This window comes from Bombina bombina, chromosome 2 (genome assembly GCF_027579735.1).
Source record: "Bombina bombina isolate aBomBom1 chromosome 2, aBomBom1.pri, whole genome shotgun sequence".
In the NCBI taxonomy this organism is placed as follows: domain Eukaryota; kingdom Metazoa; phylum Chordata; class Amphibia; order Anura; family Bombinatoridae; genus Bombina; species Bombina bombina.
Window position 1 is genome coordinate 610,948,166 of NC_069500.1, and position 23,168 is coordinate 610,971,333.

At 37.3% G+C, this 23,168-nt stretch overlaps 1 protein-coding gene across 1 annotated transcript in view; it reads left to right on the top strand.

The window, feature by feature from the left end:
- Positions 1 to 1,540: 1,540 nt before the first annotated feature.
- Positions 1,541 to 23,168, top strand: part of SMARCA2 (SWI/SNF related, matrix associated, actin dependent regulator of chromatin, subfamily a, member 2) — a 1,314,671-nt gene continuing 1,293,043 nt past the window's right edge. Inside the window, exon 1 of the mRNA XM_053702540.1 lies at positions 1,541 to 1,744. The gene's annotated coding sequence lies outside the window, so the exon portion shown is untranslated. The remainder of the gene's footprint in view (positions 1,745 to 23,168) is intronic.

Genomic DNA, 23,168 nt, shown 5'->3' on the forward strand with positions numbered 1-23,168 from the left:
AGCTTGTAAGTAAGTGCTGGACTTTCTCTGTGTGTTTTATATATATATATATATATATATATATATATATATATATATATATATATTTTTTTTTTTGTTCTTTCAGAAACGTTAACAGGCATAGAATAAGAGAAAATTGAATCTGTGTTGCTATATTTTAAACAGATACAAAGTCTCTTGTTACTTTAAAAATGGTTTAAATGAACTAAATGTATATCGTAACTATAAGGATATTTGTCTGACATTTTTGTTGTAACAAAAGAAAACAGTACAAAACAGATTGTAATTTGATAATTGTTTACATTTTTAGTTAATATTTTCAGTTGAATGCTTAAATTTATTGATCCAAATAATGTAAAAACAGAGAAATCTTCATTGTTATATATCATCGTATTACTATTTGTAATACTCATATTATGTTTATTATAATACTTGTACTGTAACGATGTATTCATTTATTTTCTGAATAAAAAAATATAAAAAAACAAAACAGTCTCCTGTTGTGAAGAGCAAATACAAAAGCATGTGATTAAGAGGCGGTCTATAGAGCCTTTGAAACAGGCAGAAATGTAGAGGTTTAAATGTTATAAAGTATATTAATCTAACAATGTTGGTTGTGCAAAGCTGGGTATTTGGTAGTAAAGGCATTATCTATCTTTTTAATCAGTAACAATTTTAGTGTAGACTGACCCTTTAATCTAAATGTCCCAAAGCTAAAGGTGAAAAAGTTCACCTGTAACTTGATATTTACCTTTAGCGCACTGGAGAGCTGCGTTACCCTGCTCCTCTTTTTCACAGACCTTCTCCTTTAGCGCAGGCCCTGGGAGACTGGGTTAGCGTGGCTCTCCAGCATACTAGTAGTAACATTACTGGTTAGCATATCAACCTATTAGCCTGGCCGCTGACCTTACTAAGTCTGCCTGACTACCTGCATGCAGCCAACGCTTATGCACAATTGTGCAATAAGTGGAAAGGAAGTTAGGGAAGAGATGTACTTGTCCCACCTTGAATGTCTCCCCTAACCAGTTCTGTGTCTTTGTGCACAAGGTTATGTTGCTGGGAGCCTGCGACATCCCCAACGGTGAGAAAGGACAGGAGAGGTCTGGGTCTGACAGTGACTTGGCCACTCAAGTACTGCCTGGACCCACTTGGTCCCATGGTTGAGCTGGCCCCTGCTTCCATACAGTATTGCTTATCTTTATTTTAACACAATCATAACATTTTTAAATTAATTAGATTTGATTTAAATGGCACACCCTAAAGCCTAAATTACCATTATACTGTGACATAAAAATGGAAATGCTTTATATCAAAAGATATTATATATATAAAAAATTATAATTATATATATATATATATATATATATATATATATATATATATATATATATATAAATTACTTTCATAATAATTGGTACTTTCTCCAAGAACAGTCCCACCCTCGACCACCCACTCTGACTGAGACCTGCCATCGAGCTCGGAGATTACAGTAGAGGGATTGCTCGTGTGGTGGCAATCACATGCACTACCTACATTAATATTTTTACTAAGTTGTTAATTTTTTTTTTGCTTTAGTTGCTCAGCATTTCTTAATAATCCACCTTAACTGCAATAAGAGGTAGAGGAGGGGTTTGATATTCTGCACGTTCATGAGACAGAGGGATACTAGAGTCCGCTGGGGATACAGCATCTGGTAGAGTACTGTAATGCTGAGCAGCTGTGCCTTCGGATGCCTCATGACTAGGTGAGTTTTTTTTTGTTGAGATTATATAAAGAAGCGGTGATGCCATTTCTAAAAACTGAATTTACCTATCGATAGCCATCGCTGTCAAAGTTGAATTTGACATGTGTTATGCTATACCTGAGTGTGCGTTTTAGATAAATGCTTGCTGTTGTTTTCGGGCTGTATGTACTGTGTGCTTGTAACATAACGAGGAAGAAAAAGGCCGACACATACGCACACACAGAGTTTGTCAACCAACTGGAGCACAATCAGGAAGTCAGAAGAGAGAGGATAAACAGGGACATATTTGATCACGATTACATGACTGAGGGGAGGAGACGAGGGAGGTACGGGGCCTAATGCTGTAGAGAAAATATAAAAAACAACCACACGTTGTTCTGTGGATCGGGTAAGCTGGCAGTTTTGTTTACAATTCATGGAGTTAAACATGTATTATTTTATTTTATTCCTTTCTGTTCCTTTCCTGTCTCGCAATTGACTGGTAGCCGAGTGCAGAAAAAACTTTCTAGAAAGAGGGGAGGGGAATAAAGATGGCTCCCCCCAGTGACTACTTCTCCAAAATGTATAGGCCCTTCTATCATGTGGAGAGAGATCTGCTTTTGGATTTATTCTTTTTATAAAGTGCAGTAATTTGTGTTGTTGGGGGTCCCCAGTGGAACATTTTACTACTTGGCTGCCTGAATTAGCTACAGGACATTCCGCAGCTTTCCGGTGTAGCCCACGCTGGAAGACAAGTGGTTAACATACGCTCACTTCCTTACAGTTAAAGTGCAAGATTAATTGGGGGGTTAAAATGCCCTGCCATGGGTGTTTTAACCCTCGTGTTGTATTGAAGTTTCTATTTTTATATTTGTATGAACACTAATGCAGAATGGTAACCTTTTTCCTATAACATTTTGACACCTCCTGTTCCTTTTTTTGAGCATTGTTAGTTGTAATAACTTATTACATTTTTCGGCTACTGGCATATGTATGGGTGTAAAAAAAAGTTCAGTTTTAGTCCTGTCAAAGGAGCATCGTTTACTATCTGAAAGCTTCTAAATATCTTTAAATCCCTTAGTCTTTAGAGGCTCTGTGGATGGAAAGTTTCATTACATTTAATTTACTACAGTATTGTAGATTTTTTTAATTTTTTTAATTTTTTTTTAGGGTTGACATAACTCAGAGAGAGAGCTTGGAAGAGTCACATGCTTGCTTTTGTAAAATGTCAGTCTCACTGAACACGGTGTCACACTGCAGCCTAATAAGGCAGCATGTTCCCTACCAAGACAGTGATATGCTGCTGCTTATCTTGTTAGATCCCTGCTTATTAGAGACTTTGAACACTGGAGATCAGGTTATGATTACTAACAAACTTGCTTTTAACTAGCGGCACATTGCAACATGGTATTTAAAATTCAATCTCTCCATGACATTTAGTAATACAGTGTTTAATGTAAAACTGCTATGCCACATGTCATGTAACTGTCATGCAGAAAATACTTTTATGGTTGGCTGTCAGAAGGAGCGACAGATAATGGTAGTGACTCGCCAGTTTGTAGGACCTCACAATTTTTTACAAATATATATATATATCCCCCCCCCCCCATAAGTGGTTACATATGAATGTTAACTACATATGAATGTTAACTGGTCAGGTATGTGTAAATAGAAAAAAAATGTGGGTGACAAGTGCCATAAGATATATTTTTTTTAGATATATTGTGTCTTTTCATCTCCAGCCGACGTTTTTTTTTTGTCACTTATGTCGGTAGTAAATTATGATGTTTAAGAAGTAATTTCAACAGGATTATAGCTTGCAATATATAACTGTATAAATATTGAAAATTACATCCACAGTTGTAAAAAAAAAAGTTCAGTGATTTTATATCTTTTTTTTTTTTTTTTATGTTTTATAAAATGTAAAACTAAGATCAGATCACTATTATGAGCAGTAATCCAACAACTCCCCTTCCTACCTGGGAAAAAAAAGTTAATCTGCAACATCTGTGTAGAGCTTCAAGTTATGTAGCATATGCTTAAAGGGACAGTATACACCAATTTTCATATAACTGCATGTAATAGACATCCAGTATAAAACCTTTTAAAATCTTACTTAGAAGCTCCCAGTTTAGCACTGTTGATGAGGTTATTTTGGGACACCCACTGAAAGGGGCTGGAAAAAGAAGAGCAGAGACAAACCCCTCCCTGCATATGAAAAGACAGATAACACAAACGGGAAACCAGCAGGAGTCTGTAAACGCGTGTATACATCTGACACTGTGGGCTTTGTTAGGAGTCTTAAAATCAGCACAATGTTCTTAAAAAAATAAGCAAAACCCATACATTTTTACAAAAACACTCTCAGATGGGCTATGTAAATCAATCATCTAAAAAAACATTTATGCAAAGAAAAATCTAGTATACAATGTTACTTTAAAGGGATAGGAAACTCAAAAATTATTTTAATTTGTTTTAAAACTTTGTTTTATATTCTAGATTTGTAATTGGTACCTATTAAAAATGCATCTCATGTTATTCTCAAACTAATCTTTTCTTTAAATGCATCATTCCATCTGTCATTTATTTAGTGTTTAATGTCCCTTTTAACATTCAGCCTCCGGCCACAGTAATGAGATCAATCTCAATTTCTGAAACTGTATGACCCATAACTTGTTTAAACAAACATTTTGTGTTTAACACTGTTTTTAAAAACATTTAAAGGGACAGTAAACGCCTTGTAATAACACATATCTCTTGTGTTGCTATAGAATAATATAGCCACGTCTAAACATTTCTAAAGCAAATTAAAGTTCCTTTTTACCAGAATTGTTTTTTCCAATAGACTAACTCCATCCACTGTTTGCCATATTTGAAGGAGCCAATTAGGGATTTGGGTCTACATATGACAAGGCTAGTCACTGTCATAATGTTAGAATACAATGGATTCTTTTTCAGTTCTAATCAATTTGGGAAACAAATGTAGCATGGTTAGCCTTCAGAAGTCAACAGGGTTGTGAATTAAAAAAACTACAATTTTTTAGAGCCAAATTACATGAAAAGGGGGTAAAATAAGTAATGAAAGTATATTGCAAAGTTGTTTTTATTATGCTTGCTTAAAGGGTAGTAAACCCCAACATTTTCTTTTATGATTCAGATAGAACATACAATTTTAAACAACTTTCCAATTTAATTCTATTAATTTTTCTTCATTCTCTTGTTATCCATTGCTGAAGGGACAGCATTGTACTACTGACAGGAAGATGAAAATATCTATTTAGCCAATCAGAAGAGACAAATGTGTGCAGGCACCAATTAGCAGCAAGTCCCACTAGTGTATGATATGTGTGTATTCATTTTTTAACAAGGGATACTAAGAGAACGAAGCACATTTGAAAATAGAAGTGATTTTAAAAGTGTCCTAAAATAACATGCTCTATCTGAATCATGCAAGTTTAATTTTGACTTTCCTATCCCTTTTAAGTGGCAGTCTAGACCCAATACTTATTCTTTGTTGTAAAATGTAATTCCCTTTAATGTGATTCCCAATGATCCATTTTACCTGCTGGAATGTATTCAAACGTTTGCAAAAAAAAACTGCTTTATTTTATCTTTTAAAATCTTTTTTTGCCTGTCATATCCCCACCTATACTGAAAATGTCAATACTTAAAGGGACAGTGTAGCAAAATAAACTTTCATGATTCAGATAGGACATGCAATTTTAAACAACTTTCCAATTTGCTTTTATCATCAAATTTACATTGTTCTCCTGGTATTCTTTGCCGAAAGCTAAACCTTGGTAGACTCATATGCTATTTTCTAAGCCCTTGAAGTCCGCCTCTTATCTCAGTGAAATTTGACATTTTTTTTTACAGCTAGACGGCGCTAGTTCATGTGTGCCATATAGATAACATGCTCACTCCAGTGGAGTTATTTAGGACTCATTGATTGGTTAAAATGCAAGTCTGTCAAAAGATCTGAAATAAGGTGGCAGTCTGCAGAGGCTTAGATACAAGGTAATCACAGAGAGATAAAATGTATATTGATATAACCGTGATGGTTATGCAAAACTGGGGAATGGGTAATAATCTATCTTTTTAACCTCTTGGCCCAATCCAACGTAGATATACGTTGTGCAGTACTTTGCTTATCGTACCGCACAACGTGTGTGTGTGTGTGTGTATATGTATGTCTCTGAGCTGCAGGAAGCTCCAGCAGTCTCGGCTGTTAAGTTACAGCCAAGAGCTAGAGTTCCTGAGCTCCAGGCATCTTCCCACATATGGAACCGGAGCACGATTGGTGCTCCACTTTCATATGAAGGCAAATGCCAGATTGTTACAGGCGGTGACACTGTGTGTGTCAGTCTGTAACGATCATCTGCTGGCTGCTGGCGGGGGGTGTGGGAGGGAATCCAGGAGGTGGGTGGGCAGGCCATCAGCGGAGGGGGAGGGAGTGGGAGGGCCCTATTATACAGCGAAAAAAAAAAAAAAAGAGTGAGGGGAGGGCACTACACTACAGAATTTTTTTTTTTAATAATAATAAAAAAATACATTTTATGGTTACTGGCAGACAGCTGCCAGTACCTAAGATGGTGGGCATAGAGGTGGGAGTGTTAGAGAGCTGTTAGGGAGGGATCAGGGTGGTTGGAGGGTAAGGGGGGATCCTACACTGCAGAAAAATAAATAAATAATAATAATAATAATAATAATAAAAAATTCTCTTCAAACTTAAAGATGTCGGTGACCAGTGGGGGGTGAGGGAGTGAAGAGAGCTGTTTGGGAAGGTTCAGGTAGGGATAAGGGGGTGAGAGGTGTCAGGGTTAACTCTAAACTAAAGCTAAAATTAACTTTACAAGCTACAAGTTCAGGATAAAAGACCTCCTAAAGAGGTGCGCTCGGGAAAAACGGAGATGATCAAATGAACGTCGCAGTCCGGATAGAAGGCAGCTCTTCCGATATGAGATGAGACGATGGAGATATCTGTAGCAGGAAAAAGAAGGCGCCAATAGGGTGATATCGCTACAAGCAAGATAGTTGAGAGTAATACTCACAAACGAAGCGGCACTGAATCGTGCCTGAGCAAGCAGACCGGGACCTCAGCGTCGCTCGGAAGACCAACACAGGCAGTGACCAATCCTCAGTCAGGAACGCACTTGCCGCAACCAATCAGGGTCCCAGTGTGATGACACACCTTCCTCTCAGCACTTCCAAGGCTCTGCACACTGTGCTGGGGAAAACAGATGGCAAAGCACCGGGATACACTCCGGTTCCTCGATATTAATACAAAAAAAGATAGGATAAAGGGGAGATCAAACTCCAGCAGGGTAAATATAAAACAAGTTTATTAAAATGTTTTAAAATCAAGCAACGCGTTTCTCGGCTACACAGAGCCTTTTCATCAGGCTATAATCTAATATATAGCCTGATGAAACGGCTCTGTGTAGCCGAGAAACGCGTTGCTTGATTTTAAAACATTTTAATAAACTTGTTTTATATTTACCCTGCTGGAGTTTGATCTCCCCTTTATCCTATCTTTTTTTGTATTGATATCGAGGAACCGGAGTGTATCCCAGTGCTTTGCCATCTGTTTTCCCCAGCGAAGTGTGCAGAGCCTTGGAAGTGCTGAGAGGAAGGTGTGTCACCACACTGGGACCCTGATTGGTTGCGGCAAGTGCGTTCCTGACTGAGGATTTGTCACTGCCTGTGTTGGTCTTCCGGGCGACGCTGAGGTCCCGGTCTGCTTGCTCAGGCATGATTCAGTGCCGCTTCGTTTGTGAGTATTACTCTCAACTATCTTGCTTTCAGTTTGGCTTGTAGCGATATCACCCTATTGGCGCCTTCTTTTTCCTGCTACAGATATCTCCAACTTTACAAGCTACCTGATTAACCCCTTCACTGCCGGTAATAATAGAATTGTGGTGCGCAGCTGCAGTTAGCGACCTTCAAATTACCAAAAACCAATGGCAAAGCCATGCATGCACTGCTTTTTCTGAACAAAGGGGATCCCAGAGGAGCTTTTACAATAATTTGTGCTATGATTGCACAAGCAGTATGTAAATAATTTCAGTGAGAACTTTTTCACAAACTTTGGGTTTAACAATTTTTTTATTATAATCGCATTTGGCGGTTAAATAGTGGCATGAAATATACTAAAATGGGCCTATATAATAATACCTTCGGTTGTCTACTCAAAAAAATAAATAAAATAGTTTTGACAGGTAAATAGAAAAAAAACAAGGCCCTATTTCTGTTTAAAGGACTAGCAAATACAGTAGATTTGCATAATCAAGAGATGCATGATAAAAAGACAATGCAATAGCACTTAGTCTGAACTTCAAAAAGTAGTAGATTGTTTTCTGACAAATTTCACTTATATCTATTTCCACTCCCCCTGCATCATGTGACAGCCATCAGCCAATCAGAAATTTATATAATATATTCTGTGAATTCTTGCATATGCTCAGTAGAAGCTGGTGACTCAAAAAGTTTAAATAAAAAAAAGACTGCACATTTTGTTAAAGGAAGTTGTTAAAAAACAAAAAAAAAAACATGCTATATCTGAATCATTAAAGTTTAATTTTGACTTGTGTCCCTTTAAATGGAGTGATAGCAAAAATGCTAAAAAATTCTCAGAAAGTCCGGTAGTAAAGGGGTTAAACAATAAAAAAATCTGGACTAGACTGTCTCTTTAAGTATTGGCTGTAGAAAAGTTATGTAAGCATAGACAGCATGAGAAATTAGACTCCTAAACGAGATGGGGGGAAATATATCTCAGTGTTCTGCTCAGTTAAAATTTTATCCAATATTAATCTAAAATTTGCTAATATTAAAAATGTTACATTTTTTTGGCTCATTATTATTATTATTATTAATAAATACATTTTATGTTAAAATATGGAATTAATTTGTTCTTTAGATATCAGAAAATTATATAATATTAGAAAATATCACACTGCCCCCCCGCACCCTGCTACTTCATAATGTCACCCACATTTTCTGTGGAGAACGCTGTATCTATGACCACAGTGTAATACTTTATGCATGCTATTTCTCAATGATTAATTAATGCAATAATTTCATATTTGACTCTTATATTTATTGTTTACAGCCACTTCTATTCTGAAAGATTATTTTTCTCTGAGATATTAATGCTCTCGTTTTTTTTGTTTTTTTTTTAAATAGTTTTTTATTGAGATTTTGCGACCTGAATAACAAACAATGATTGGCTTCTAACATCAAGGACATATACAGCATTGTTTAAGATACATTAACATTTGTAGAGAAAAGGAAAAATATAACAGTGCATCACAAAAAATAGTCTTCTTAAACCTCTATTTTATAATACTATAGCGTAAATGGCTGACTAATCGGATGACTGCTTTTCAGTCAAATGGTCAGGTGATCAGCCACTTTTGGGCCATATAATTATATTATTTAGAGAATAGAAAATAGTCCCCACCTCCTTAGGTAACCTTCTGACACCAAGTTAATAAGGTGTGGGGAGTTGGCTATTGTGATGGCCACATTTAGGCCGTTGTATAAGGGTGGGGTAAGAGATGTCAACCGGCAAGCGCCGTACAAAATATAGGGGGTGATCGGGGGGGGGGGGGGGGGCGAAGCCGTCTATATTGAAACAAAAAAGTAGCCAGTGGGATGGGGAAAGATTAGGTGTTATGCATAGAGGGCAGTGATGTGCAGTCACTAGAGGCAGGTGAGGCAGTGCTTCACCTTTCATATGGGCAAAAATATATTTTTTTTTATTGGCTTTAAAAAAAAAATTGTAATTTTTTTCCCCAGCATTTTTTTTCACAGCTAGATGTTGTGCAATGGAGAGGCACAAGCAGGTCTGCCCACCATTACACAACATGCTGCGCCATCTACTGGATGACAGTGGTTAAGATCATTGCATGGACCATAAGTGCTTTATTTGAGGCAGTCCTATTAGGGCTGAACCAATCCAGCGAGAGGCATTAGTAAGTGGAACACAGGGTTGGGGCTGGATGTTAAATTATATAAAACAAAACAAAAATGGAAAAAAACAACTTTCATATATTTTGTTGCTGTCCTGTGAACCTGCTAGCTTTGCTAAAGTGAAAAAGAGAGTTCTGTTCTTCCCCTCTAAGTGCAGTGGAATGTGCCACTGTCACTTCCTGAATCCTTACAGAGCAGGAAGAGAGAGGCACAGAGAGCAATGTTTCTGTTCAGCCACATCTTATTGAAGTAAGATTTTACTGTAAGGGATTCTGTTAGTGAAAATGATAATTTAATGAATGTGGTTTAGTGTTTTTTACTCTTTTACAGCAGGGTCGTTTTTTGTATTTTGTTTACTCAAACTTTACACCCACTAACTTAGCAGCTTGCCTCTGTACTTCACACTAAATTATAGACTAATTTTCTGAACTCTCTGTAGCTCTGCTGTTTTATTACTTTAAAATGCAATGGTCCCCCCCTTGTATGTGTGTGTGTGTGTCTCTCTCTCTATCTATCCATCTCTCTCCTTATGTGTTGTTCTCCCCATGGTCTCTTTCTCTCTCTCTCTGTCTCTCTTCCTCCCCCTCTGACTCTCATCCCTTATGTAATGAAAGAATCTATAAGCATAATTTGCAGCATTAAAGTAAAAAGTATGTTTTAAACATATTTTAATGGGCATGGATTTCTAGATCTCATAATCAGAGCAAGCATTGTGTTATCTGGCAAGAGTTTCTGTTACAATCCTTTTAGACTAAAATCAGATGTTTACTAAGTTGACCAGTTTTCCAAGACACCATTTAAAGGGACATGAAACCCATATGAAACCCATATTCAAATTTAAATAACTTTCCAATTTACATCTAATATCTAATTTTCTTCATTCTTTTGATTTCCTTTGTTGAAAATCATATCTAAATATGCTCAGTAGCTGCTGATTGGTGGCTGCACATAGATACCTCATGTGATTGGCTCACCCATGTGCATTGCTATTTCTTCAACAAAGGATATCTAAAGAATGAAGGCGTATCCTAGCCACTGCCTCACCAACCTCTGACGTCACTGCACGTCACTGATAGAGGGAAAATTATATTTAACAGCAGGCATCCATAGCATAGTAGAAAGGTTATGTGTCAATTAACAGCACAGCACTTAGTCCCTGTCATATGATAGTATCAAAGGGCTAAAAATGCAAACACCTTATAAGATACAAATAACATCACAATTATAGTATATAGAGGGCGGTAGATACATGGTTCTCTGAAACTTATACAGTATAAATTCGCCCTAAATATAGACAGTAAGATCACAAAAAATGTAACAGTTAAGGAGCATAATTACATATGAAACATAGATATCAAGCTTATATGGTAATGACAGCACCTGGTCTATGCCTGTATGTATAAGCTATTGCAGTTTTGGCTCATTTAAGGGGTATTATAAGATATTGTTTAGGGACGGTAAGAGCCCTATAAAAAAAACTTGGGCAATGTATATTCTGGCAGTAAGCTAGTTTTGGCTCCCATAAGGTGCCATAGTGTATCATGGGTCCTACAGCTGGTGAAGGCTTAAAGTGATTGTCAATTTTCGTTCTTTTGAACACATATTCCTGTAGGCAATCCTGATATTAACCTAACCGCCACTATACATTTATTAAAAAATTAGTAATATGTAGTTTATTTTTTAGTCGAAATATCGACTATTCACAGTCCCTGCTCCTCCCACAGTTTACTTCCTTAGTTTTAGACATATCACATATACAGCGGTCCCACCCGCTGTTTACGTCTCTTCAATGCGCGCTCCCGTTTTCACTTCCCATTGCGCATGCGTGAAATGCTGTTTCCGCTGTCAATCAACCATAGTATTCATTGAATCAATACATTCAATGAATACTATCGTTGTGAAGAGAAGGAAACGATCTGCTAACCCAGCACCTAATACTGCCAAATAAAAATACAATACACATCATTTGTAAGTGTTTATTGAAACGGAACTTTTTAATTTCATTATGTTTTGCCTGCTAACTAATATTTTATTATTCAAACAGTATTGATTTTTACAAATAAGCTGTAATTAGAGAATACGGAGCCCTGTTACTGATGTACTTACCAAGCGGTACAGTAATTCAGAAATGACAGGGCTCCGTAAAGTAAAACTGCTGCGCATGCACGAAATGTGCACGAGCGTTAAAGGAAATCGTCGGTGAACATGATAACAACGCAGGCGCAGAAAGGAGTAGTGACGTCGGCGTAAGCGGGTGGGTCCCCCTGTGGTTAGAGCCTTGATTGGTAATTAAGACGTCAATCAGACTGACACTAAGTAGGTGCGCGTGCCGGGTGGAGGATTAAAATAACGGGAACCAACGAACAAAATAAAAAAACAAGGTATATAACAAAAACATTGTAAATCGATGAATGAAACTGGTATTTATTTTTAATAGACGTTAAGGGAAACGTTAGTGAGGATGCGCACTTTACATTCACTTTAAAGGGAGATTAAATATTCTGCCTCAATGGGTAGAAGGTGCATACATGAAGTATAGTGCAGTATATCAACAATAGCAAATTTATATGAATTAATATGCCGATAATATAGTTATGTCCTAACCAAGTGTTGTGTAAGGTAACGATAGCAGGAGTATCCTAATACCATGGAATATATGTATAGAGCCAAGAAGATGTGTAATATCTCTACCAACCACCCCATGTCACCTTAAAATTACAGGATGTATAATCATATTGTAGATGTGGTGTTTTATCACCATTTGGCATGAAGCAGTGCTCTGTAGTTAAACATATATAAATCTTAACATTCACCTCCAATTAGCAAAATGTAGGCATTATATGGAGGTATAAGCAGTGTAGCTCTCAACTATTGATTAAGGAGAATGGCAGCCCTTGCAGCTTATCAACACCAACATATACAGCTTTGTATTAAGAGATAAATAAAATAAGAAATGGTATATACATTAGGAACTTTAATAGAAACAGAGCTATTTACAAAAGGAGTGTACCAGCCCTTAGAGTGTCTAAAAAGGGTTCAGTAAGGCTATCTGGATTGCGCCTCAAATTAGTGAAGATAGGAGACTTGAATACTGTTGTATTCTGCTACTAGATAGGAGTTCAGCCTTTGCCAAGTCTCGGTAGTAACCAACTTATTATTGGTAGGGTGACCATTTCCACAGGCATTAGCTGCCGAGATGTACAGTCGACGTGGTAATATGGAGGATCTTGGTCATTTTCCACAAGCAGCTTGAGAGTTCGTAGCATCAGTAGACAATCATCTCCTCTACTATCCCTGGCCAACGACTTGAGTGCAATGGCGGTCTTTTGAGAAATTTGTAGTATACTTGGGGTGTTGAATTCAAAAGAGATCCAGCTGTGCTGCTCCATGTTAAATTGTGGGAGAGACTCTTGCGTCTTGGCTATGTGCGTGTTTGCTTGAGGTGTGATATTTTCTGCCTCTGCCTCCAAGTGTAGCAGCCCTGAGTGCTCACCGCTACATTCCGATTTGGTAGGTAGGACTTCCTCTCCTGTTTTGCGCATCCAAATGACTCCTACCTTGCTCTGCGTCTACCTCTGGCTCCATTACAGTATCCATCTTTGACTCAGAGGCTAATTTCAAGAGGGCTGAGAGGTCACTAAATTGCTCCTGCATCCACCTTTTGAGCTTTCCCAGGAAGATCTGCACCATTATATGGAAGTCCTTGGCCGATGTTAGTTCCATTTTTACAGATGCGATTAGCTAATAAGTGTGATTAGCGTAGCTGTAGTTAATCTGCTAATTGGTCTCCAATTTTTAGTGCTTGCAGCTGTACTCTGCATCCACGTGGCTGCATCGGAGGACCTAGATCTGAGTTAATTTCAGCTCTCAGGCTTCCGTTCTTGGCTGACATCTTACTTTATGGGAAGAGCTTGCAAGGGTCTTCGTTAGGGTGATTGAAATATATAGAGAGCCAACAATTTGCCCCTAATAGTAAAATTAAGAGCCAGAGCTCTTGCAGTGTGCGTCCAGTTAGTTTAGTAGTTGGCTCCGCCCCCCAATAATGCTCCTTTTAATTTGGTTTCTGGGCTAGAAACTTGAAGCCGTAGAAGCAACTTTTACATCTCAGATTAATCCAATGTTTGGCTCTCTATAACAACCATTAGTAAGTGTTATTTCATTTTAATGTCAGGCATCAGAAAATAAAGGTAATATATTTAAATGAATCATGAAAGTTTAATTTTGACTAGAATGTTCCGATAGGGCATGTCATTTTTAATACATTTCTAATTTACTTTTATCATCAAGTTTACTTTGTTCTCTTGGTATTCTTAGTTGAAAGCTAAACCTAGGTAGTTTCATATGCTAGTTTATATGCCCTTGAAGGTCCCCTCTTATCTGAATAAATTTTACATTTTTTTCACAGCTAGAGGACTTTATTCATGCATGCCACATAGATAACATTTGTGCTTATGCCCATGGAGTTATTTATGAGTCAGAATTGATTGGCTAAAATATGTTTGTCGAAAGATCTGAAATAAGGGGGCAGTCTGCAGAGGCGTAGAGATACAAGGTAATCACAGAGGTAAAAAGTATATTAATATAACCGTTTTGGTTATGCAAAACTGCGGAATGGTTAATAAAGGGATTATCTATCTTTTAAAACAATAACAATTCTGGAGTAGACTGTTACTTTATTTGTATTACCTATTTTGTACCTTTAATTTTTCTTGGAAAATACAGAATTGTTTAACATATCTTTAGGCTTTTTAGAATTACTTAATTAAAATCTACTGGCATCGTTGATTCTGAGATAATGGACAAGTTTATTTTTTAAACAGACATTTTTGCAACTTATTAGCTTTTCAAAGAAATGAGGGTAGACCTTTTTTTTACCTTATGTGCCTATTCTGACTGCAGAGGGGTATTTTAATTAATTAAAAGGACTTGAAACATTTTTCTTTCATGATTATATGGACTGTGTTTTGTATTTAGATATATTTGTTATTGCTTTGTGATACTTTGTGATATTCTAGGTAACAGATTGCACTAGTTGCTCATTGTATCTTTTTTTGTCTGCTTCATCTTTTTTGTTTGCTCCACTTTAAACCTATATTTTTAGTTTGTATCTAAATAAGTTTAACATTAAATTTCTTTAGTGGCCTATATTAGTTTTTTTTTATACTAAGAAACCGATATATATCTATAATATATGACATCTATCTTTACATTGCCTTTAGCCTTGTAGGGGCGCAGTAGTTTTTTGTATAGTTTTATTCATTTGAAGTATACATCTTTTTTTCTATTATTTGTTAAACTCTTAGGGGAGAGTTTATTACTACTGCTTGAAGGTTATAGCTCTAGCGCTTTCCATTTCCCATACTTTTTTATAGAACACAATTTTAAAAAAAACTTTTGAAATTTACTTCTATTATCTAATTTGCTTCATTCTCTTGGCATCCTTTGTTAAAGAAACAACAATGCACTACTGGGAGCTAGCTGAACACAGGTGAGCCAATAACTTGAGGCATAAATGTGCAATCACCAAACAGTAGCTCCTAAGCCTAAGTATGCATAATAATGTAACATTTTTCCCAACATTTACAGTCCCTTTAAATACTTTATCCTATATGTTTTCTGCATACTTTGCAAGATAGTATAAAATGACAAATGTTTAGTTTTTTTTCCTTCTAATTTTAAAGGGACATTAAACCCACATTTTTTCTTTCATGATTTAGAAAGAATATGTAATTTTAAACAACTTTCCAATTTACTTCTATTATCTAATTTGCTTCATGCTCTTGATATCCTTTGCTGAAAAGCATATTTAGATAGGCTCAGAAGCTGCTGATTGGTGGCTGCACATAGCTGCCTCGTGTGATTGGCTCACCCATGTGCATTGCTATTTCTTAAACAAAGGATATCTAAAGAATGAAGCAAATTAGATAATAGAAGTAAATTGGAATGGTGTTTAAAATTGTATTCTCTACCTGAATCATGAAAGAAAAAATGTGCGTTTAATGTCCCTTTAAGTTATGATTTTGGTCACTTGGGGAGGGGAACTGATGCAAAATATTGAATTAAGTGTATGCTATAGAAAATTACACAACTTACTATTTTTGCAACCTGTATAATGGCTTTTTGCTATTGTTTGGTATTTCTTGAAACAAGTTATTTTCTCAAAGTGATTGACCTTTTAAATGCGTGGTAAACCTTACATAGAAAGTACTTAAATTGCGGATAAAATGCATTATTAGTGAAAACAACTATACGCACAGGGGTGTGGTTAGCAGTACAAATGTTAATAAGTAAATCATGCAAAAAATAAATATAAAAGATCCAGCTGCCATATTGAAATGCACACTCAAGTCAAAATTAAACTTTCATGATTCAGAAAGAGCACACAATTTGAAGAATCTTTCCAATTTACTTCCATCAAATTTTGCACTTTTTATATATACACTTTGTGAGGCACAGGCTCCTACTGAGTATGTGCACAAGGTCACAAGGTATATGTATAGTAGTGTGTGATTGGCTGATGTCTGTCTAGGGTTGCAACCTCGGCCATGTTTTCCTGGACAGTTATGAGTTACACATGCTACAGATTCTTCAGTGAGGAACATGAATAGTGCAGTTGAGAACACACTACATGTTCCTCCCTGAACATCCTGCAGCATGTGTAGTACGCAACTGTCCAGGAAAACATGGCCGAGGTGGCAACCCTATGTTTGTCACATGATACAGGGGTCTGGCAAATAGGACAAAAATATAAATTTACCAGAATTTCTTTTTTTGCTGCTTTTGTGAAATTCAGTGTTTTTGCATTGCCTTTTTATTATGCTTTTGTTAATTATGCAATTCTACTGTATTTAGTGGTCTTTTCATTTGTGTTACACAGGGTCAGACAAAAAGTACAGGTAATGTTTCAGACCCCAATTAGGCCCTTAATGGTGTCTCAAATAGGAAAAAAAAGGATAAGGTTTTAACATGGATTTACAAAATATGGTGGGAAGGTGAGTTTTTTTTTTTATTGGACTCTAATAGCAGTCGGTTACTAAGATGATACAGGTAGTTATTCCCATAGTCCTGGTGGTGACTGTCTGCATGATTTTTTCAGCTTATGTTCAGTTTCTGACTAGTAGGAATTTTAAAGTATATTTCACCTCAAAACACTGTTACACTGTTGGAAAGGTTAAGCGATTACCTTTCCAACAATGCGTCTTGGGGGTCTGTAGCTGCTTAGATGCCTGAGATACAGGCTTCTAAGCAGCATGCCCCCTCCTCCTATACTTAACATTGTTAAGTATAAATAAAGTTGCGCGGTGACGTCATCACGTAATTGCGAGTGACGTCACCACGCATCACATTAAGCCTCGGCGATGCCTGTCACTCTACAGGCACGATCGCCGGGGTAGGAGCAGTAAGGAGCCCCCAGATCTCCCTCAAGGTGGGAGAGTGCTCATGATGGCTCTGAGCCGTCATTAGCACCAGAGTGAGAAACTCTGTGACGGCTCAGAGCCGTCATTAGCACTCAAAGGGTTAAATATAACCTTGAGCAATTTATTTTTTGGTTGTTCACTATTCTGCAATTTTGGTAGGCAGGGCCAGAGGAACCCACATGCTAAGTAGCCAGTGGCTCTTAAAAAAGTGAGCCTGGCATTACGCTTTGTAATCCCTTGTTCCAGCCACCATACTGACTGGACACAATTTCGGTGACTGTGAAGGGACATAAAACCCAAAGCATTTATTTCTTGATTCAGATAGAGCATACATTTTTTTTTTTTTTTAAATTTTTCCAAAGTACTTCTGTTATCAAATTTCCTTAATTAACTTTGTATCCTTTGTTGAAGGAGCACCAATGCACTCTTGGGACGGGGCATATAAGTGCAGTCAGCAGCTAGCTCCCAGTAGTGTGTTTCTACCCCTGGGGCTACCTGTGTATGCTTTTCAACAAAGGATACCAAGATAATTAAGCAAAATAGTTTATATTAGTAAATTGGAAAGTTGATCAAATTGTATACTTTATCAGAATCATGAAAGTTTAATTTTGACTTTACTGTCCGGGATACATTCATCCTTTCAGCACAGGTTGATGTAAAGGTTTCTAAAAGTGTGAAAAAGTATAAGTGGTGTGATTAAAGTAAAGGTTTCTAACACACGCAGGATGCTTGAAGCCTGTCTGCATCAGTGACAGTAAAGGCAGTGTTCTCCCCAGGACCTAACTGATTTTACCGACCACCCGACTAACATTTAAGACAATGTAGGGACATGAAACCCTAATTTATTTTTTATTTTTTTATGATTTAGATAGAGCATGCAATTTGAAACATTCTAATTTACTTCAATAATCCATTTTTTTTTTGTGGTAGTATTTTTGGTTGAAAAGCAGAAGCTGGCGCATGCCAGGAACGCTATAACTCTTTCACAACTCGTTCTAGCAGCCTTTTAATGTTAATACTTTCACTACAACCTGCAGATTAACAAATTATTGCCTAAATTCACAATTGTGTTTGGTGTCTGTAAATGACTTTAAAGCGTCCTCAGATTCTGTGGCACTATAAAGGTAAGAAGATGATGTGGACTCTTGTGGAGTTGAAATCTGCAGTACTACCCTTCTCTTGGTACCCATCAAAGCTGCTACCTTAAATCATTTCCGGGCTGCTCTCAGTTTGTTTAATGCAAGAATCCAGAGCTGTATGCTAAACAGAGCCTTCTATTTTCAGGTCCCTTCATGTTGAGTGCCATTGTTTACTGTTCAGCACTGTGTTTTTTGTAGGCTCTGGTGGCTCTTCCCTTCCCCTATATTTAGTTTGTATTATTCCCATATGCAGTACTATATAATTTCAACAAATTAAGAATTAATTTCCTTACATTTGACTCTTAGTGCTAGATTACGAATAGAGTGTTTATCGCTAGCACGAGGAGCGTAAATGTGATCGCAAGATCTGTTTTTTTTTTTTTAAGCTTGAATCCATATTACAAGTGGCGCGCTGTTTAATTTACCGCAAATTTTTTCATGCAAACTTGCAGTAATTTACACTCCCCCATATTTTCTATAGGCTACGTTGAGCGGCAATGTCTGCTCATATTACAAGTTGAAAGTAAATGCGATCGCTCAAAGGAAATCACATTTAATGCTCAAACGTTTTACGCAACCTGAAAGTTCTTGTAAAGAGTTTGGCCAGAGGAAACCGTTGCACTAAACTACTCTTTAAACCCCTAAACTGCCACAACCCCATCACAAAATACCCCTCTACACTATTAACACCTAAAGCGCCGCAACCCCCAATCGTAAACTATCGCTCTACAGTATTAACCCCTAAACCGCTACAACTTCCATTGCAAAATACTCCTCTACAATATTAACTCCTAAACCTCCAAAACCCCAATCTCTAAATACCCACTAATATCATCTAAACCCCCTAGCCAGCTAGCCCCCCTAACCTATCACCCCCTAAGTTACCTAAAAAAAAAACTAACATTACATGAAAAAAAAGACGCTACCATTACAGAAAATAAAAACGGTACCATTTAAGAAAAACCCCCAACAAATTACCAAAAAAAATAAGTTATGCCTATTCTAAAACTAAAGCCCTACTTAAAAAAACAAAAACAAAAAACCCCCCAAGAAAACCCCACCAGATAATTTAAAAAACATATACTTACACTAAACTATAGCAATAGCCCTTAGAAGGTCTTTTTGTAGGCTATTGCCCTAAAGGGATTTAGCTCTTTTTCACTAAAATAAATACTACCCCATTCATTTTTTTGGGGGGTTCCATAAAACAAACAAACAACCAAACCCGTTCTAGAAAACAACAATAAAAAAAAAAAAAAAAACACCCGAAAAAAATCTTAGTATTATACCCCAAAGATTATACTCACCAAAGTTAAATCCGGCTCCTACGTGGCGGTGGTGGTCCATCTTCATCTTGGTGGTGGTCCATCTTTATCCATCTTGTTATCTTCAGGTCTTCGTCCCCGACAAATAGAAAAAGCTTTCATTCTTTTGGCTAATTTGAATTTAAAAATTAAAATCAGCCAATAGGAATGCAAGGGTACCCCTATATAAAGGAAGTACTGTGCATTCAAAATTGTGTGCAGTTGGTGACCGAATGAGGAGGATGTTGGGGACAAAAGATCCAAAGATAAGAACATAGATGAAGAAAGAAGACTGCTGCCGGGATGAAGATGTAACGCCGCTGTTTTTTGGGGTGGGGGTTACTTGTAGAATGGGACAGTATTTATTTTATTGAAAAAGCTAAATCATTTTAGGGCAATGCCCTCCAACAATCCCTTTTAAGGGCTATTGCTATAATTTAGTGTTAGTATAGGTTTTTTATTTTGGGTGCGTTTTATTTTTTTAAAGGATCAGTCAAGTCAAAATTAAACTTTCATGATTCCGATAGTGCATGCAATTTTATACAATGTTTCAATTTACTTTTATTATTGAATTTGCTTTCTTCTCTTGGTATTCTTTGTTGAAATCTAACCCTTGGTAGGCTCATATTCTAATTTCTAAGCCCTTAAAGGCTGCCTCTTATCTCAGTGCATTTTGACAGTTTTTACAGCTAGACAGCACTAGTTCATGTGTGCCACAAAGATAACATTTTGCTCACTCCTGTGGAGTTCCATATGAATTAGCACTGTCTGACTGGCTAAAATGCAAGTCTGTCAAACGATATGAAATAAGTGGGTAGTCTGCAGAGGCTTAGAAACAAGGTAATCACAGAGGTAAAAAGTGTATTGATATAACTGTGTTGTTATGCAAAACTGGGGAATGGGTAATAAAGGGATTATCTAGCTTTTTAAACAATAACATTTCTGGATTAGACTCACTTTAAAGGGACAGTTTTCTCCCCATTAATTTGTTCCAAATGATCCACTTTACCTGCTGGAGTGTATTAAATTATTTACAAGTATTTTGATTACCCTTATATTGGCATTTGAAATAGTTGATTTAGCCTGGGGTATCCCCACCCAGCCTGAAAGTTTTTGGCCTCAAGGCCAAGCTGTGTTAACACAGCCAGTAAAAGAATTTACACTCCCAGTGGGTTATAGAAGAGAGAAGGTAGTAAAATGTTAATTTTCCATTGTTCTCTCTAAGTATTGGTGATTGGTTTATGGACAGATATAAGATAAAGAAGCAGGTATATGTACACAATGTGATAAAGTAATGAGATCTGATTACACCTACAAGCTCAACCTATTTTATACGGTTGTGGCATTAAAACACAAAATCAGCTAATTCATATACACAAATAAGCCTTAAAGGGACATTATGCACTCAAAAAAATATGGGGTATTTAAATAAAGAATTCAAAGAATATAAAGTTTGTAACTGACATGTATTAGCAATTTTTCTGCTAAAGCTTCTAAAATTAATGACAAAGTTTCACTCCATAAGAATACGTTCGTAGGACACACTATCTACAAAGCAAGGAGTTTTTCCTCGCTCCCTAGCTAGTGTCCTTATAGCCAGCCCCCATGCTGGAGCTGCTAATACATGTCAATTACAATCCCCTCCGTGACTGTTCCACTGTGCAGGGGAATAGGGAATCTCACTCACTGGGCCCCGTGCCCAGCACCCTGTTCCCCCTTCTAATTGTTTACTTGCCTGCCAGCTGTCCCTCTCCGTTTTCAGACTGAACCCCACAAGTTGGCTGTTATTATGTGTTGCAGCATTGTGGGCTGTGCGTGAGTATGATCATGCTTTCTAACATAGCTGTAATGCCCATATTCAATGCTCATACTCACGCACAGCCCACAATGCTGCAACATAGCATATCGCTAAGGGGATAATTGAGCAAACGAGACGTGCACAAAAGCTTGGAGAATATTGCGTATATAGTACATTATACGCAATGTAAACTTTGATAACTAGTAGAGCACCGTGCTTATTAGTCACAAGCTACAAGGAGGAGGCTGCTGGCATGTACTACTACATACGGGGAGTAAAGCAAACTAACACACAATGCACGGTATACCGCAGTATTCACGCACAAGTCCAGCCGCACATACTGTTATACATCTCCAGTAAGATAAAACACACTATGCCTAACGTCCGCCCGACTCCCTATTTTTTTTTTTTAAATTTATTATGTTTTCTCCAACATAGGTGTGTCCGGTCCACGGCGTCATCCTTACTTGTGGGATATTCTCTTCCCCAACAGGAAATGGCAAAGAGCCCAGCAAAGCTGGTCATATGATCCCTCCTAGGCTCCGCCTACCCCAGTCATTCTCTTTGCCGTTGCACAGGCAACATCTCCACGGAGATGGCTGAGAGTTTTTTGGTGTTTAAATGTAGTTTTTATTCTTCAATCAAGTGTTTGTTATTTTAAAATAGTGCTGGTATGTACTATTTACTCTGAAACAGAAAAGAGAAGAAGATTTCTGTTTGTGAGAGGAAGATGATTTTAGCAGACGTTACTAAAATCGATTGCTGTTTCCACACAGGACTGTTGAGATGAAGTAACTTCAGTTGGGGGAAGCAGTTGGCAGACTTTTCTGCCTGAGGTATGATGGCCACATTTCTAACACGACTTGATAATGCTGGAAGGCTGTCATTTTCCCTATGGGGACCGGTAAGCCATTTTCTTAGATTAAGTATAAGAATAAAGGCTTTATAAGGGCTTAAAAAACTGGTAGACATTTTTCTGGGCTAAAACGATTACTTGCTAAGCATATTTGACAGATTATAGCGCTTTATAGTTATTATAATCTTGGGGATTGTTGTTTAAAAAACGGCAGGCACTGTATGGACACCTTTTTCAGATGGGGGCCTTCTCTAGTCATAGGCAGAGCCTCATTTTCGCGCCACTAATGCGCAGTTGTTTTGGAAGGCAAGGCATGCAGATGCATGTGTGAGGAGCTAAGATCCACTGAAAAAGCTTATAGAAGGCGTCATTTGGTATCGTATTCCCCTCTGGGCTTGGTTGGGTCTCAGCAAAGCAGATTCCTGGGACTGTATAGGGGTTAAATGTAAAAACGGCTCCGGTTCCGTTATTTTAAGGGTTAAAGCTTTCAAATTTGGTGTGCAATACTTTTAAGGCTTTAAGACACTGTGGTGAAATTTTGGTGAATTTTGAACAATTGCTTCATACTTTTTCGCATATTCAGTAATAAAGTGTGTTCTGTTTAAAATTTAAAGTGACAGTAACGGTTTGATTTTAAAACGTTTTTTGTGCTTTGTTGACAAGTTTAAGCCTGTTTAACATGTCTGAACCATCAGATAAACGATGTTCTATATGTATGAAAGCCAATGTGTCTCCCCATTTAAATATATGTGATCTCCGAGAATTTTCACAAAGGTACTAGGGTCCCTTCTAGCGGTTCTAAGACCAAGGGGCATTGCAGTAGTACCGTACTTGGACGACATCCTGATTCAAGCGTCGTCTCTGTCAAAAGCAAAGGCTCATACGGACATCGTTATAGCCTTTCTCAGATCTCACGGATGGAAAGTAAACATAGAAAAAAGCTCTCTTTCCCCGTCAAC